A 14,898-nucleotide genomic window follows, 5' to 3' on the forward strand; every position below is an offset into this window, starting at 1 on the left:
CTCATACCACTACATTTCATTCATGTCATTGATCTTCTTCTTCATCCAACTCATCATCATGACCACCACCACCACCACCACCACCACCACCACCACCATCATCATCATCATCATCATCATCATCATCATCATCATCATCATCTTGTTCTTCTTCATGAACATTTCTGTCAAGAACATCATCAACTAACTATCGATTGTGATCATCATCTACATCATCTTCTACTTCTTTGGTATCTCTTTCTTCCATCACATTATACTTTACTAGCCTTCCTCTTGGATCATGTCTAACAACAAATGACCAACTCAGTTTATGAGGAACCTTTGAGTAAAATACCTGCTCACATTGGCTTGGAAGAACATAGGGCTCATTACCAGCTCGCTCAAACGAACTTGTATTAACCATTGTAAATCCATTATCATGTTCAATAATGGTTTTGTTAGGATCATTTTCATTCAATCGTATCCTATACCATTGGATGACGAAAATAACTAATTTGAAGGACCTAAAGTCACACTCAAGTATATCATCCAAAATCCCATAGTATCAATTTTATGAGACTTGAGGATTTATGTCGCTTCTAGATGAAACATTAATCACCTGAGATACTGCACTTATTCCAGAATCACAAGTTTTCTTCGTGTCATCCAACTTTTTGATGCGAAATTTATGACCATTGCACCACATAGCCTTGTGGTGTTTCACCTGCAAAATGTCAAACATATATAATATGTACATCATTACAATTGGAAGAAAACTAAATAATATGGGTGATTAATATATTTATACATACATGTTTATCTCTTAAACCATATGCTAAATCAATTTCTCTTTGTGTAACACCGGAATATCCATTATGGTGAGCTTCTTTAACCAATGAAGCCATACCTTCCCATGTTAATGTGTGACCAGATTAGTGACATCATTGAATCCATACTGTTATCCAATCAAGATTGTTTGCAACATACAAATATAGTGCATCCCACTCTCGACCAACTGTACAAAAAATAACTCAAAATTTACAACTGAAGTATATTGAAGATTATGAATAAATTAACTGCAATATCGAATAATTACCTCTCACTTTTCTCATTGTACCTTTCCCCATCAGGTTCTACCCTTCAAATTTGTTAATTGAGTTGGGATCCCAAATATGATCTACACGGATCTTTGCCATGAACTTAGGAAGGTATTTAGTAATGTACACTATAGTCTGGTATACCATATATCCCTCCACCATAGAACCCTCAGGATGTGCTCTTTGTCGAACCAAAGACTTAAAAAATTTCAAGTGCCTCTCAACCATCCACATTGACCTTGTGTGTACAGGTCCACACAATTGAATCTCATCAACTTGGTGTATGAGGTAGTTTTCTTGTGCATTGAAAAAAGTTGAAGGTAGACACTTTTGCATTTCACACATTAGATGAGGAATTTTTCTCTTCCAATATTTTATATCTTCTTTATGGATTTCTTTAGATGACAACCACCTACAAGAGATTCAAGATGCAAATATATTAACGAGACTTTACAAAATAATACAATATATTGCATAACAAGTATATCACTACAAATTGAACAAATATCACTACTTACCTCATGTATTTTCCAAGATCATATATAACTTGCTTGACATTATTGTCGAAGTGGTCTGGGAGAGATAGAGGTAGAACTTACCGCAAAAATTATAAAATGATCTTTTTCATTATTTTCTAACATAATACAATGAAAATTACATGCAATATACAAATATATAGTAAATACATAAGAACATGAATTACCTTAATGAAGGTATTTCAATCATGCATTTTCATCCCTGGCCCAAATTCACTTTTCTTTGTTATGAGATTGTTTATGTTTGCAACAAATCCTGTGGGAAATCAAATTTTTCATATGACTTATTTTATATAATTGCTTTACTGCTCCGTTAATAACCAAGGAAGGGCACTTTTATTAATCTGGTCTCCATTGCTATTTGATTGAATGACATTTTTAATTGCATGATTGTATTCTAAATGTCACTACCAATTTTGACAATTTTTTCTTTGTCATGTCTTCCATCCAATATTTTTCATAATGTCTCTATTATATTATTTCCAATATGCATAGTATCAAATAAATGCACAATTTGTAGTTGCTCATAGTAGGGCAACCTATGAAATTATCTGTGATAACTCTTTAGTCCCTTTAGAAGGTGGTCATTAATGCCTTGATGACCTTTATGAGGCATTTAATTTGTTAAAAAGGTTAACAAGGATGATCATCATCAATTACATCATCAGTAAACAAAACACAATATAAAAATATAAATTCCAAACATAAACCATTAGATGGAATGACATTACCTTGACGATTAATTCTATTATATTCCAACTTCCATAGGCGAGGTGCCATTCTTCGTGGCTTTGATGTAGTCTCTTCTTTCCCATTGAAAATATGTTTTTCAGTATTTCGATACTTATGATTTTTGTGGAGGAAGTGCCTATACTCATCAAACACATGCTTTCCTAAACTTTTTGAATAATGAGATTTCATCTTTGGACCACAAATTGGACATGCAATTTTTTTGTTTTTGTTTGAAGACCTACAAGATCATGTATAATTGGATTAAATATGATAATTTTTATATTTATAATTATGCGCAAGTTGACCACTATAACATACCAGAAAAATGTGTTAGCCCTGGGGCATCATGAATTGTCCATAAGCATTGCATGGAATTGAAATTGTCTTTGTCCTATTGGTCTAGAGACGTCATACATAGTGACACCATTCCATAACTCCAACAACTCGTTGATAAGAGGCTCAATATATACATTTATATCTTTAACTTGGTACTTACCTAGTTGAATGCATAAAAACATTACATAATTATTATGACCATTTTGCTGCAATATTTATAATTTTATGTGGATTCGTATTAAATAAAAAAGTACCTAGAACAATCATTGCCAACATGATGCGTTCCCTCTTTACTGACATCCATGGAGGAGTGTTGTTGTTGATAACAAAAACAGGCCACACCGAGTAAGTAGATCTCAACTCTCCAAATGGATTGACATTGTCTACTGCCAATGAAAGCCTGAGGTTATGAGGTTCTTCTTTAAAGTGTGGCCACTTTTTGTCTATGTCCATAAATGCAGAACCATCCATAGGAATTTGAATAATGACATCTTGACTTCTATTGCATGCATGTTAATCCATAAATTACACCAAGCTTTTGCACCTAAATAATCATTGCAAACGTGGAATAATGGGAATATAACAAACAACCTTGCAAGACACCTTTTTTGTTAGTTGATTTGTTCGATATCTACTCATATGACATTCAGGGCATTCTGCTGCAAATTCATGTTGTTTATGATATATAATATGATCATTGGGACATACATCATTGCTTGATACTCTATTCCAATATCTTTCATAATGACAGCTAATTCTTGGTATGAGCAAGGTAGAATTTTTGATGGTGGTAAAAAAAGCTCACCTATCAATGTACAACCAAAAATATAATTTGTTAATATAAAGAATATTAATGGTGCATGTTTAACCCTTTATTAACTATAATGAAATAACAACAAAAATAGATGAAAAAATATGACATATATGACATACCTTAACATACGTGAGATTTTTATGTTGGAAAAATTGTTCATAACCTTCAAGTTCACCAACAACAATACAACAGAGAGAAGAGTTGTTTGGGAGCCTTTGTAAAGAGGCTCGTATGCCTTCTCAAGTAGAGGTACATCATGAACAACATCAAACTCATCTTGATCATCATGATCAGTTGCGCTAGCACTAAATGTGTCGTGGATCAATGTATTTGTACCATTATCTTCAATTATGTTTTTTGGTGCATGATCAATTTCTTCCATAGGATCATTATCTTTAGCTTTGATATTCACACCTCCACGTTCCTCCACTTGGAAATCCACATTCTCTGGGTTGTGGTAGTCCATATCATGTGCCCTAGGGTGCTCCACCTATATAAAATGATCAACATAAATAAACCATGATCATGATCTCATGATCTCATGATCTCATGATTTCTTGTTGGAAACCAATAACACTGAGAGGGGGGGTGAATCAGTGTTATACTGGAGTAATAAATTTTAGCCTTATTAAAACATTTATACACCAAGCGGTATACTGGTACATACATAATTGAAAGAAGTAAAGCAACCAATAAGAAAAACACATAAATGAGAATCATAACACACAAAATTATATGTGGAAAAACTTAAAGAGGAAAAATAATGGTGGGATTTATGACCCACAATATCAATCCACTGGCCATATGAAGAGATATTACAAAATATGAGGGGCCTGCACTTGCAAGAAGACTTATAGCCTAGATCACACTTCTCAAGAACAATAGGAGCCTCACTAACTACATAAAATTACAGACTACAAATTAGAGAAGTGTGAACTACTAAGATAGCATCTTCTATGTCAGAATACGGTTCCAGTTTAAGCTCTGTCTGTTCCAGTTTGAAACCCTAAACCCCTTACCGGAATAACCCTTACAATAATTTCCTCACATACATAATCTCCCTGAATAATTTTGCATAATATTACATTCACATATCCATCACCATGCCTATATCAAAATGATCTAATCTTAATTGACCTATATACCCTATACAACTGTTATGCCTTATGTCGGCTTACAAAGATATATACAATATCAAATTACATGTCGAGTAGATAACATAAATGCATAAACATTAAAATAAATCGCCGATGCCGGATCCAAGATATGTCAGCCTCCAATATCGATAACCTTTACTAAACCATGTCGGCCTGCATTGCTGGTGACCAAAGAAATCCTTCTATCCTGTCGGTGCTGGTGCTGGTGCCGGTGTCGGTGTAGAATCTTTGAAGTGTCTGCTGGTACACCATACAATCAAAACATGAAGCTGGAACACAAAATCATGTTGCCATCATTGACAACATAGTGAAACCAATCAATAGAGTATCAATTGCCAACAATATCCCCCTTTGGAATTGATGACAATACTCATGTGAAAAATGGTCAAGGTTTTGTCTTCCGGTTTCATCCTGCCCTGCTCCCCCTGAGATGAATGTGCAAAATACCCTATAACTCCAAAACTGACCCTAATGTATTCGACTCTTTTTTTAATTCTTTTTCACATCTATACTACTCCCCCTTTGACATCAATGCCATTGAAAATTCTAAAAAGAATGTCAAAGAATAAGAATTGTATAATGAATATCCCCAAAAATGTCTTATTGGAGCTTGACCAACTTCAAAATTTCTAGATAAGCCTTCTCCAGTAACTCCACATAAGTTTCCCAGCCATTTTGAATGTGCCAGAAATAGATATAAGTCCACTCAATAAATGTGCAAAAGAATCTTTCTCATTTACCTCTGCCGGTGTGGGCTTTCACACCATATCCATGCATTCTTTCTTGTGTACATAGAGTGAATCCAACCGGGGACTCACCAAGCCTCTCAGACTTTTGGCTCTCCTAATTATTTTGTCTCTTTCCTTCTCAAGAGCAAAAATTTGGTTCTCCAAAATCAAAATTTGACCATCAATTGATGTAGTCAATGAAATCAATCCATGAAAAGAGTTATCTATACTTGCAATTTTCTCCTGAATCTCCTTTATCTTTTTATCTACATTAGTTGTAAGTATTTCAGTATTAAAACATATCCTATATATATTTGTACATTGTTTCAGGGAGTTTTCTATTAGTATCAACTTTTCCTCAATCTTTTTCTTCTTAGTTTCAATTACCTGATCAAATGCAGCTCTCTTAGCCCGAGTAAATCTTTCTAGTGCTTGTTGGTTTGAGATTTGTTGTAAGGATTGAACGTCTTTTGATATATGCTCAGTGATTACCTTAAGCTTTCTGGATGGGCTCACTTCATTCTCAATCTTACACTCCAGGATTAGTCTATGTAGAACAGTGATTGATTGATCTATAATACCTTTATCTGTGGATCCCTCCTTCATTAGTTTTTGTGCAGCCATCATCATCAGTTTAGTGGGACTCATCTCTGTGATGTTTTTCTTTTCTACCTGAGAAGTGTCAATTGACAATAACGATGGGCCAATAGTCTGTTCCCTGCCAGATTCCCCTATCTTCTCCTCTGAAGTTTTATCCTTTATAACCTTCTCACTTGCATCGGTGGCTTCACCACTTGGTGCAGTCTATGCAACTGTCGGTTCCTCTATAGGAACAGTAACCTCAACCTGTACTTTTGTATCTGGAGGATAATTGTCCTCAATATTAGTATCCTATACAGTATCAACCGGTATCTCAGTATTTGTCTGTACATCTATATTTACTGTGGGCTCAATTTCTACTATCTTAATATTTTTCAAAACTGAGGGTGAAGTACCCATAATCCCCTTTCCTTTTACTTCAACCGGGGTATCTGCAGTGTCTGTCTTGGTTTCTGGTGAAGTAAAGAATCCTCTGTTTTCTCCCAAAAATTTAACCCATGCTTTTTGAGTCTCCTTTATTATTTCATTTTCTCTTCCTAACATTAGACTAGTTATCCCATGTTTTCTTTTGAAAACTCTTCTGTCTGCCGCCTCAAGTGTCTTTTCCATTTCATCTAGAGCTATAGTAACACAGATAGATAATTATGGCATGATGAAAGAATAAGGATCCAGTCAACTACTAAGAGGGGGGGGGGTGGTGAAACAGTAGATATAAAAACTGATAATAACATTCATGAATCTCAGAATCAATCTCTCAAAGTAAACAACAAGAGTTTACTGATTTATTTGAATAGCACTACACTTGCTTGTTCAGATTCTTTTTTTTGCTCCTATCTGCCTTTACATAAACTGCAGATACATCATGCGGTTCGGCAACCACACACTCAACTGAAACTTTGCCAACTCTAAAACAAAACAACTCATTGACCTTATAAACAAATCAATTAGGTCGGTAACACAACAAAAACCTAATTCTCTCATAGAGATTACAAACAAGTCAGTTCAAGTATGATCGTTGGATTACATAACAATCTCTGCACATCATTCAAGAAAGCCTCGACCACTCCTTGATCACTGCTTCATCAAACTCAGTAACTCAACACATGCTTTGCATTACATGCAATATACTTGCTCATTCCCTATACAAAAATTGCTATCTCAAAATGCCAAAAACACTTTGAAACTCTCTTCATACAATAAGCATATGTGTCATAATCATTACCACTCATCATCAGATCATAAACCAATACAACCAATTCACCAAACTTAATCAATTAGGGTTTATCAAATCAACAAGTAGGGTTTACTGGTTCAACTCTCCAATACTTAGCAATACCGGTTCACTCCACAAAATTACCTACCGGTTACAATTTTCTTCACTAGCTCTTCCTACCGGTTACAAAACAACATTATAACAATATCTTTACTAGTTAATTGACATCAATGACAACATAACATTTCATTAATGCAATCTTCATGCAAATGCCAATAATATCCCCCTTTGGCATTGATGGCAATACAATTATCAATACCATTGATTGTTGTGATTGTGAATAGGAATCTTGGTTTACATTTTACCATGTACTCTCTTTGTCATCAACTTGTTTTCTGTTTGTCTTCAGCAGCAAGCTGGCTGTAGATCTTCTCTCTGTCAATCATACAATTCTTCTCCCACATAATCACATAGTTCTTCTCCCCCTTTGACAACAATGCCAAATTGAAAGTAAAACATGCAATGTCACACTTCACTGTTCAACATCAAGAACCTGCAACTTGATGCTCCCCCTATGGAATAACTCCACTCCACATCAATCTTGCTATAAAATTCAGCAAGTAGCTCCAGGACTAATGTACTCTACATCATGCTCAATTCACCTCATGAAGGGGTACAACCCCTAGCTAAATTCTAAGATACTCAAAAGTAGTCTTAGGCAGAGGTTTAGTAAAGATATACGCAAGCTTCTCCTTGGTAGAAACATGCTCCAGGATCACATCTTTACTCTATACTTTTTCCCTCAAGAAATGACACTTCAATTCAATATGCTTGGTTCATGTGTGCAAGACAGGGTTATTGGAAATATTTATGGCACTGGTATTATCACATAAAATCTTTACAGGTTCTGTAAACTTCATCTTGAAACCTTCCAAAATGTGCCTCATCCAGATAGCCTGGGTACAATTCATATAAGCTACAACATACTCAGCTTCAGTAGTAGATTGTGATATACAACTCTGCTTCTTATTACTCCATGAAACAAGTCTTCCTCCAAAAAAGAATGCTCCACCGGTTGTGCTTTTCCTATCATCAACATTACTTGCCCAATGTGCATCTATGTACACCTTCAAGTCAAAGTTACCTTCATATGGATACCATAATCCATATTCAATAGTGCCTTTCAAATATCTGAATATCCTCTTGGTTGCTATCAAATGTGTTTCCTTCGGACTCTTCTAAAATCTAACAACTAGACCAACTGCACGAGCTATATTCGGTCTGTTGTGAACAACATAGTGCTATTTTCCAATCATTGATCTGTACTCCTTTTCATCAACAGATGTGGTCTCATCTTCCTTAGACAACTTACAACTTGTAACCATTAGTGTCCCAACTGGTTTATAGTCACTCATACCAAATGTCTTTAATACCTCTTTCACATACTTAGACTGTGTGATGAAAATACCACTCTTCATTTGTTGTATTTGCAAACCTATGAAATTTTTTATTTCTCCAACTAGAGACATTTAAAACTCACTTTTTATTTCATTTGCAAAGTCATTTCTCATGTCATCATTACCTCCAAATATGATATCATCTACAAACACTTCACTAACCAGTATCTTATCTCCTCCAGATTTGAGAAATATGTTGTTATCTTCACTGGTTCTTTGAAAACCTATCTTCATCAGGTGTGAATGAATCCTTTCATACCATGCTCTCAGTGCTTGCTTTAATCCATATAGTTCTTTATGCAACTTACATACCATGTCTTTTTCATCAGTCAGAGCATAACCATCTGGCTGCTCAATGTATACTTCCTCTTCCAGTATTCCATTTTAAAATGCTGACTTCACATCCATCTGATATACTTTGAATCCCTTATGTGCTGAAAATGCAAGTAAAGTTCTGACACCTTCCAGTCTAGCCACTAGTGCAAAAGTCTCACCATAATCTTCTCCTTCTTCTTGTGCATAACCTTTGCAAACCAATCTAGCTTTGTTGCGAACTACTACACTATCTTCATTCAACTTGTTCTTGAATACCCACTTAGTACCTATCACTTTTTTATTTACCGGTTAGAGTACTAGGGTCCATGTATTGTTCTTCTAAATTTGATCAAGCTCCTCCTCCATAGATTTGACCCAATGATCATCTCCAAATGCTTCCTTAGTAGTTCTAGGCTCAATAGTGGAGATCATGCAAGAATTTTCTCTAATTCTTCTTCTAGTTAGCACTCCAACATCCTTATCTCCAATAATCTGGTTAGGATTGTGATTGAGTCTCACATACCTCGAAATAACATGATTATTATCTTCAGGTTATTCTTCTTCATTATCATCATCTTCTTCTGAATCCACCTGTTTCAATTGAACTGGTAGAACAACTTTCTCTTTACTAGTTTCAGGTTTCACAGGTTCTGGTTCCAAAAAAAAAATGCAAGGATCTTTATCCTTTTTCTCCACATTGGTTTCCCATGAGACTTCATGATACTCATCCACTCAAACATAAGCACTCTCAATGATTCTCTGTGTTTGGTTGTTATAACATTTGTAGGCCTTACTCTTGGTGGAATAACCAAGAAATATACCTTCATCACTTTTAGCCTCAAACTTGCTAACATAGTCACCTCTCTTAATAAAATATTTGTTGCCAAATATCTTGAAATAACTAACATTAGGTGATCTACCATACCATTATTCACAAGGAGTCTTATCCTTACCTCTTTTTACTAAAATCCAGTTCATGGTGCAGACAGCTATGCTGGCAGCTTCTCTCTAGAAAGTTTTCGCTACAACTCCTTGTATCAACATCATTCTAGTAGCTTCAACAACTGACTGGTTGTTCCTCTCTGCAATACCATTCTACTATGGTGTCCTCGGTGCAGAAAACTATCATTTGATACCATTTTCTTCACAATATCTAGTGAATTCCTCAAAAGTAAATTCACCACCTTGATCAGTCCTCAGACATTTTTTCTTATCACTCTCCTTTTCAGCTAAGGCCCCGAATTCCTTGACTTACTAAATGCTTCTGTTTTATCTTTCAAGAATTTGGCCCACATAATTCTTGAGAAATCATTAGTGAAGATCATAAAGTATCTATCACCTTGAATAGTTTTAGTCCTTATTGGTCCACAAAGGTCTATATGAACCAAATCTAATAGATGTTTCACTGAAAAATATTTTCTCTTGAAACTTGAGTATGTCATCTTTCCCAACTAACATTCCTTACATAGAGCATTAACCGGTTTGTCCAATTGAGGCAAACCTCTCATTTTCTTGGACTTACTCACTTTAACAATGTTATCAAAATTTCTATGATAAAATCTCCTATGCCAAAGCCAACTATCATCTACTTTAGCAATTAAACAGTTGGTGACTTTAGGTTTTAGGTGAAACAGGTTACCTTTAGTCTATTTGCCGGTTGCAATCAGTTCACCTTTTCTCCCATAGATTTTTCACATACCATCTTTAAATTCCAATGGATATCCTTTGTCATTGAGTTGAGCAACACTCAAAAGATTGTACTTTATATCTTCAACCCAATATTCATCATTTGCACTGCTCTTTTCATTAAGATAAATAGTTCCCTTACCTTTAACCATGCAGGGTGAGTCATTACCAAATCTTACAACTCCACCATCAAATTCCTTCAAAGAAAGAAATTTGCATTGGTCACCGATCATGTGATGTGATCAACCACTATCAATGATCCAATCATCAGAATTATCCATGCAAGAAACTAAAGCCTTCTGATCAGATGTTTCCTCTTTAATGGCTACAAACACAATGTCTTCATTAGCATCACCATCAGATTCCTCATCAGTGATACCACCATCAACCGCAATAAGAAAATCTCTTTTGCCTTTTCCGTTGTACTTCTTGAACTTCTCTCGCTTGTGCTCATTATCACCATTAGGACAATTAGCTGCAACGTGTCCAATCTTGTTGAATGCAAAACATTTCAAAGGTAATTTACCTCTATATTTACCAGTTCCTCTGGGAAACTGCTTAGCCAACAATGCTTCAAGCTCAACCAACTTGTCTTCATCATCAACTTCTCTGCTGGATCTAGATTCATAACCGTGACTTGACATCTCTACTTTTCCTCATAGATGGGTTAGAAATTGAAGCTCTAAATACAAACTCAGATTTCTGAACACTACCATCATAACCATTTAATTCAAAAGAAATAATTTTACCAATGATGGAGTCAAGGGTTACCTTAGTTTTGTCAATAGATTTTATCTCCTGAATGGCTAAAACTAAGATAGCGTAGACCGATATCAGGGTTATCAACACCTTACTAACTACTATGACATCTTCCACTTTACCACCAGCACTCTTGATCTCACCGACTATCTATTTTATCCTCTGACCATACTATTGGATATTCTCACCTTCAGGCATCCACATGTCATCAAACTTTCCTCTTAGACTCCCTTCCTTGGAAATCTTCACACGTTCATCACCACTATAAATCCCTTCAAGTTTCTTCCATACCTCATATGCAGTCTCCAGACAATGGACATCAACATATTTTGCATCAGACAAATAATTGATGATAGCCTCCAGTGCTTGATTGTTTTCTTGTTGCTCTTTCTTCTAATCATCAGTCATAATCCCACTAGGTGCAACATATTGAGTACCAACACGTTCCTAGTATTGATTTCCTAGACTCTTGATATAAATTTTCATTCTATCACTCCATATTCTATAGTTCTTTCTATTCAACTTCAAACCTTCCTTCTTCATCATGTTCTACAAGATCTTTACCTCAAGCTGTTAGGTTTAGATCTTAGAGGACCTGAGGCGCTCTGATACCAATTGATGGTATGATGAAAGAATAAGGATCCAATCAAATACTGAGAAGGGAGGGCATGAATCAGTAGATAGAAAAACTGATAATAACTTTCACGAATCTTAGAATCAACCTCTCAAAGTAAACTTAGAACTAACAAGTTAAACCACTAAACTATAAATACAATATCACTGTCAGAATAAATCAGTTGTCTGTTACAACAGATTAATAGTAAACAACTTGAAACTCATATACATCCAAATACTTTTACTGACATAAGTAAAACTTCATTTCATATTGCTCCAGTTATCATAACTTATCAAAGTGGATCAAGTAATTAATCAAATCAACCATAGAAAACATAACCACAAAAACATTCACCACTTGACACAATATTTTGATGTGGAAACCCAAATGGGAAAAACCACGGTGAGATGAGACTCACAAGATAACTATCTGAACTCTTCTAAAGTTTGCCCTGTTAGGAGCCAAGCCTGTTAAAGCTTTGCAAAAAGTCCTCTTAAGAAGAGATCCTATTAGGGACCACCCAGTTAAGGGATTTACTATAATGCCTTGTTAGAAGCAATACCCGGTGAGGAGTAACCTTGGTAGAGGATTTGAAATCCAAGCTAATGAACCACCTGGTTAGAGGATTTAAATAACAACAATCTTGTTAGAGCTTACCCAGTTAGGGGATTTCAAAAAGTGCTGTAATTGTTAGAAAACAACAAGAGTTTGCTGATCTGTTTGAATAACACTACACTTGCTTGTTCAAATCCTTTTTTTTTTCTCCTATCTGCCTTTACATAAACTACAGATACATCATCCGGTTTGACAACCACACACTCAACTGAAACTTTTCCAACTCTAAAACAAAACAACTCATCGACCTTATAAACAAATCAATTAGGTCGGTAACACAACAAAAACCTAATTCTCTCATAGAGATTACAAACAATTTAGTTCAAGTATGACCATTGGATTACATAACAATCTCTGCACATCATTCAAGAAAGCCTTGACCGTTCCTTGATCACCGCTTCATCGAACTCAGCAACTCATCATGCGCTTTTAATTACATGCAATATAGTTGCTCATTCCCTAGACAAAAACCGTTATCTCAATGTGCCAAAAACACTTTGAAACTCTCTTCATACAATAAGCATACGTGTCATAATCATTACCTCTCATCATCAAATCCTAAACCAATACAACCAATTCACCAAATTTAATCAGTTAGGGTTTATCAAATCAACAAGTAGGATTTACCGGTTGAACTCTCCAATACTTAGCAATACCGGTTCACTCCACAAACTTACCTACCAGTTAGAGTTTCCTTCACTAGCTCTTCCTACCAGTTACAAAACAATATTATAACAATATCATTACCAGTTAATTGATATTAATTGTTAGAGTTATCTTGTATTAGCTAATAATTATTTATTTAATTATTAGTCTATTAAACTCTACGCTTAAGCTAAACTTAGGCATTTAATAAATATTGTATGTATTTAATAATTATTCTAATTATTAAATACACATTATCCCTTTAGGGTTTCTTTAGGGTTGCTATTATCCTTTTATAAGGATTGTATTGTACTTTTTCATTTAATTGATTCCCTCTCTGAATGATAATCTTCTTCTTCAGAGCATTTGTGCTTTTTTGCTTTATGTGCCTCCATTCTTCTCTTGTGACAGGTATTTTCATGTAGGTGTTTGGGATCTCTGAAGTTGTATTTCCTCAACTTCTTCATGGTATCAGAGCCTACATTTGCTATTGCTTGTTCCTGATTTTTCAGAAGAGTTTTTGGAGGAGGGTTTCAAGCTTTTTCAGAGTTTTTTTATTGGATCTAGGGTATCTATTTTGTTTTTGATCATTTTGGGCTCAAACGAATCTCATTGTTGATCTCAGAACGCCCAGAAACCTCCCATTTCCACATAAAATTTGTCAAATTTTGACAAATTTGGGTTCTGGACATTTTTGGCATGAATTTCAAGAAATTCATCTGAAAAATCATTAAAACAAAAAATTTAGAGCAGTTTGGGCCAAAAAGAACCTCATTGTTGGCTTTCGAAGGGTGTTTCCAGTCATTTTGATATATAATTCGACCTATTTCGGTGACAAAGGCATCTGGGCCATGATTTTTTCATTGGCATGTTTTATGAGGCAAAAAAATCCGTACGAATGTACTTGCAAATGTGTCAGAAAATTTTCATCAAAAAAAATTAAAAAAAAAAATTAATTTTTATTTATTTAACCCTTTTTATGCCCTAAAAGAGGGGTTTTTTCTTTTGGCCGTAACTTGGTCATACGGAGGCGCTTTTTCAAAAACTTTATATCGTCGGAAAGCTCTTTGCAAGCTCTCTTCACTAGAGGTTTGATCTTTTTATTTTTCTTTTTTAATGACATTTTTTGCTGTCAATTCAGTCTCTTCTTATCATTGTAGCATTTCATTTATGCAAACGCACTGAGATAAAGTGCCATCATGCATTGTTTACTTGGGATCTTGCACATCTTGTGCCTTATTGTACATGCACTACTTATAAATTGCCATGAGGGGATTGATGTTTGCCTTATTTGCCATCTACCTTTATCTAGTGAGTGTTCCTTCCATGACATTTGCCTCATGCTGTGTGTCAAGTGAGTGTTCCTTCCATGACACTATGTACTATCTCTGCGCCTTTGATGTTCCTGGTTCTTCGTCATGCAGTTCCTGTTGGCCATTCTTTTCAGTGTACGTATCCCTCTCCCTTTTCAACATTATGGGGAGGTTTGTCTTGTTGGTTCTAATGCTTCCATGGTTCGAATGATCAACTCTTTAGGCTTTGGTGTCTCATACCATTTGTATCTTCGAGTTCAGTTGTTTGCCCTTATTTTCCATCTGATTCGAGTAGTGTCA

This window comes from Cryptomeria japonica, chromosome 10 (assembly GCF_030272615.1).
Source record: "Cryptomeria japonica chromosome 10, Sugi_1.0, whole genome shotgun sequence".
Classification (NCBI taxonomy): Eukaryota; Viridiplantae; Streptophyta; class Pinopsida; order Cupressales; family Cupressaceae; genus Cryptomeria; species Cryptomeria japonica.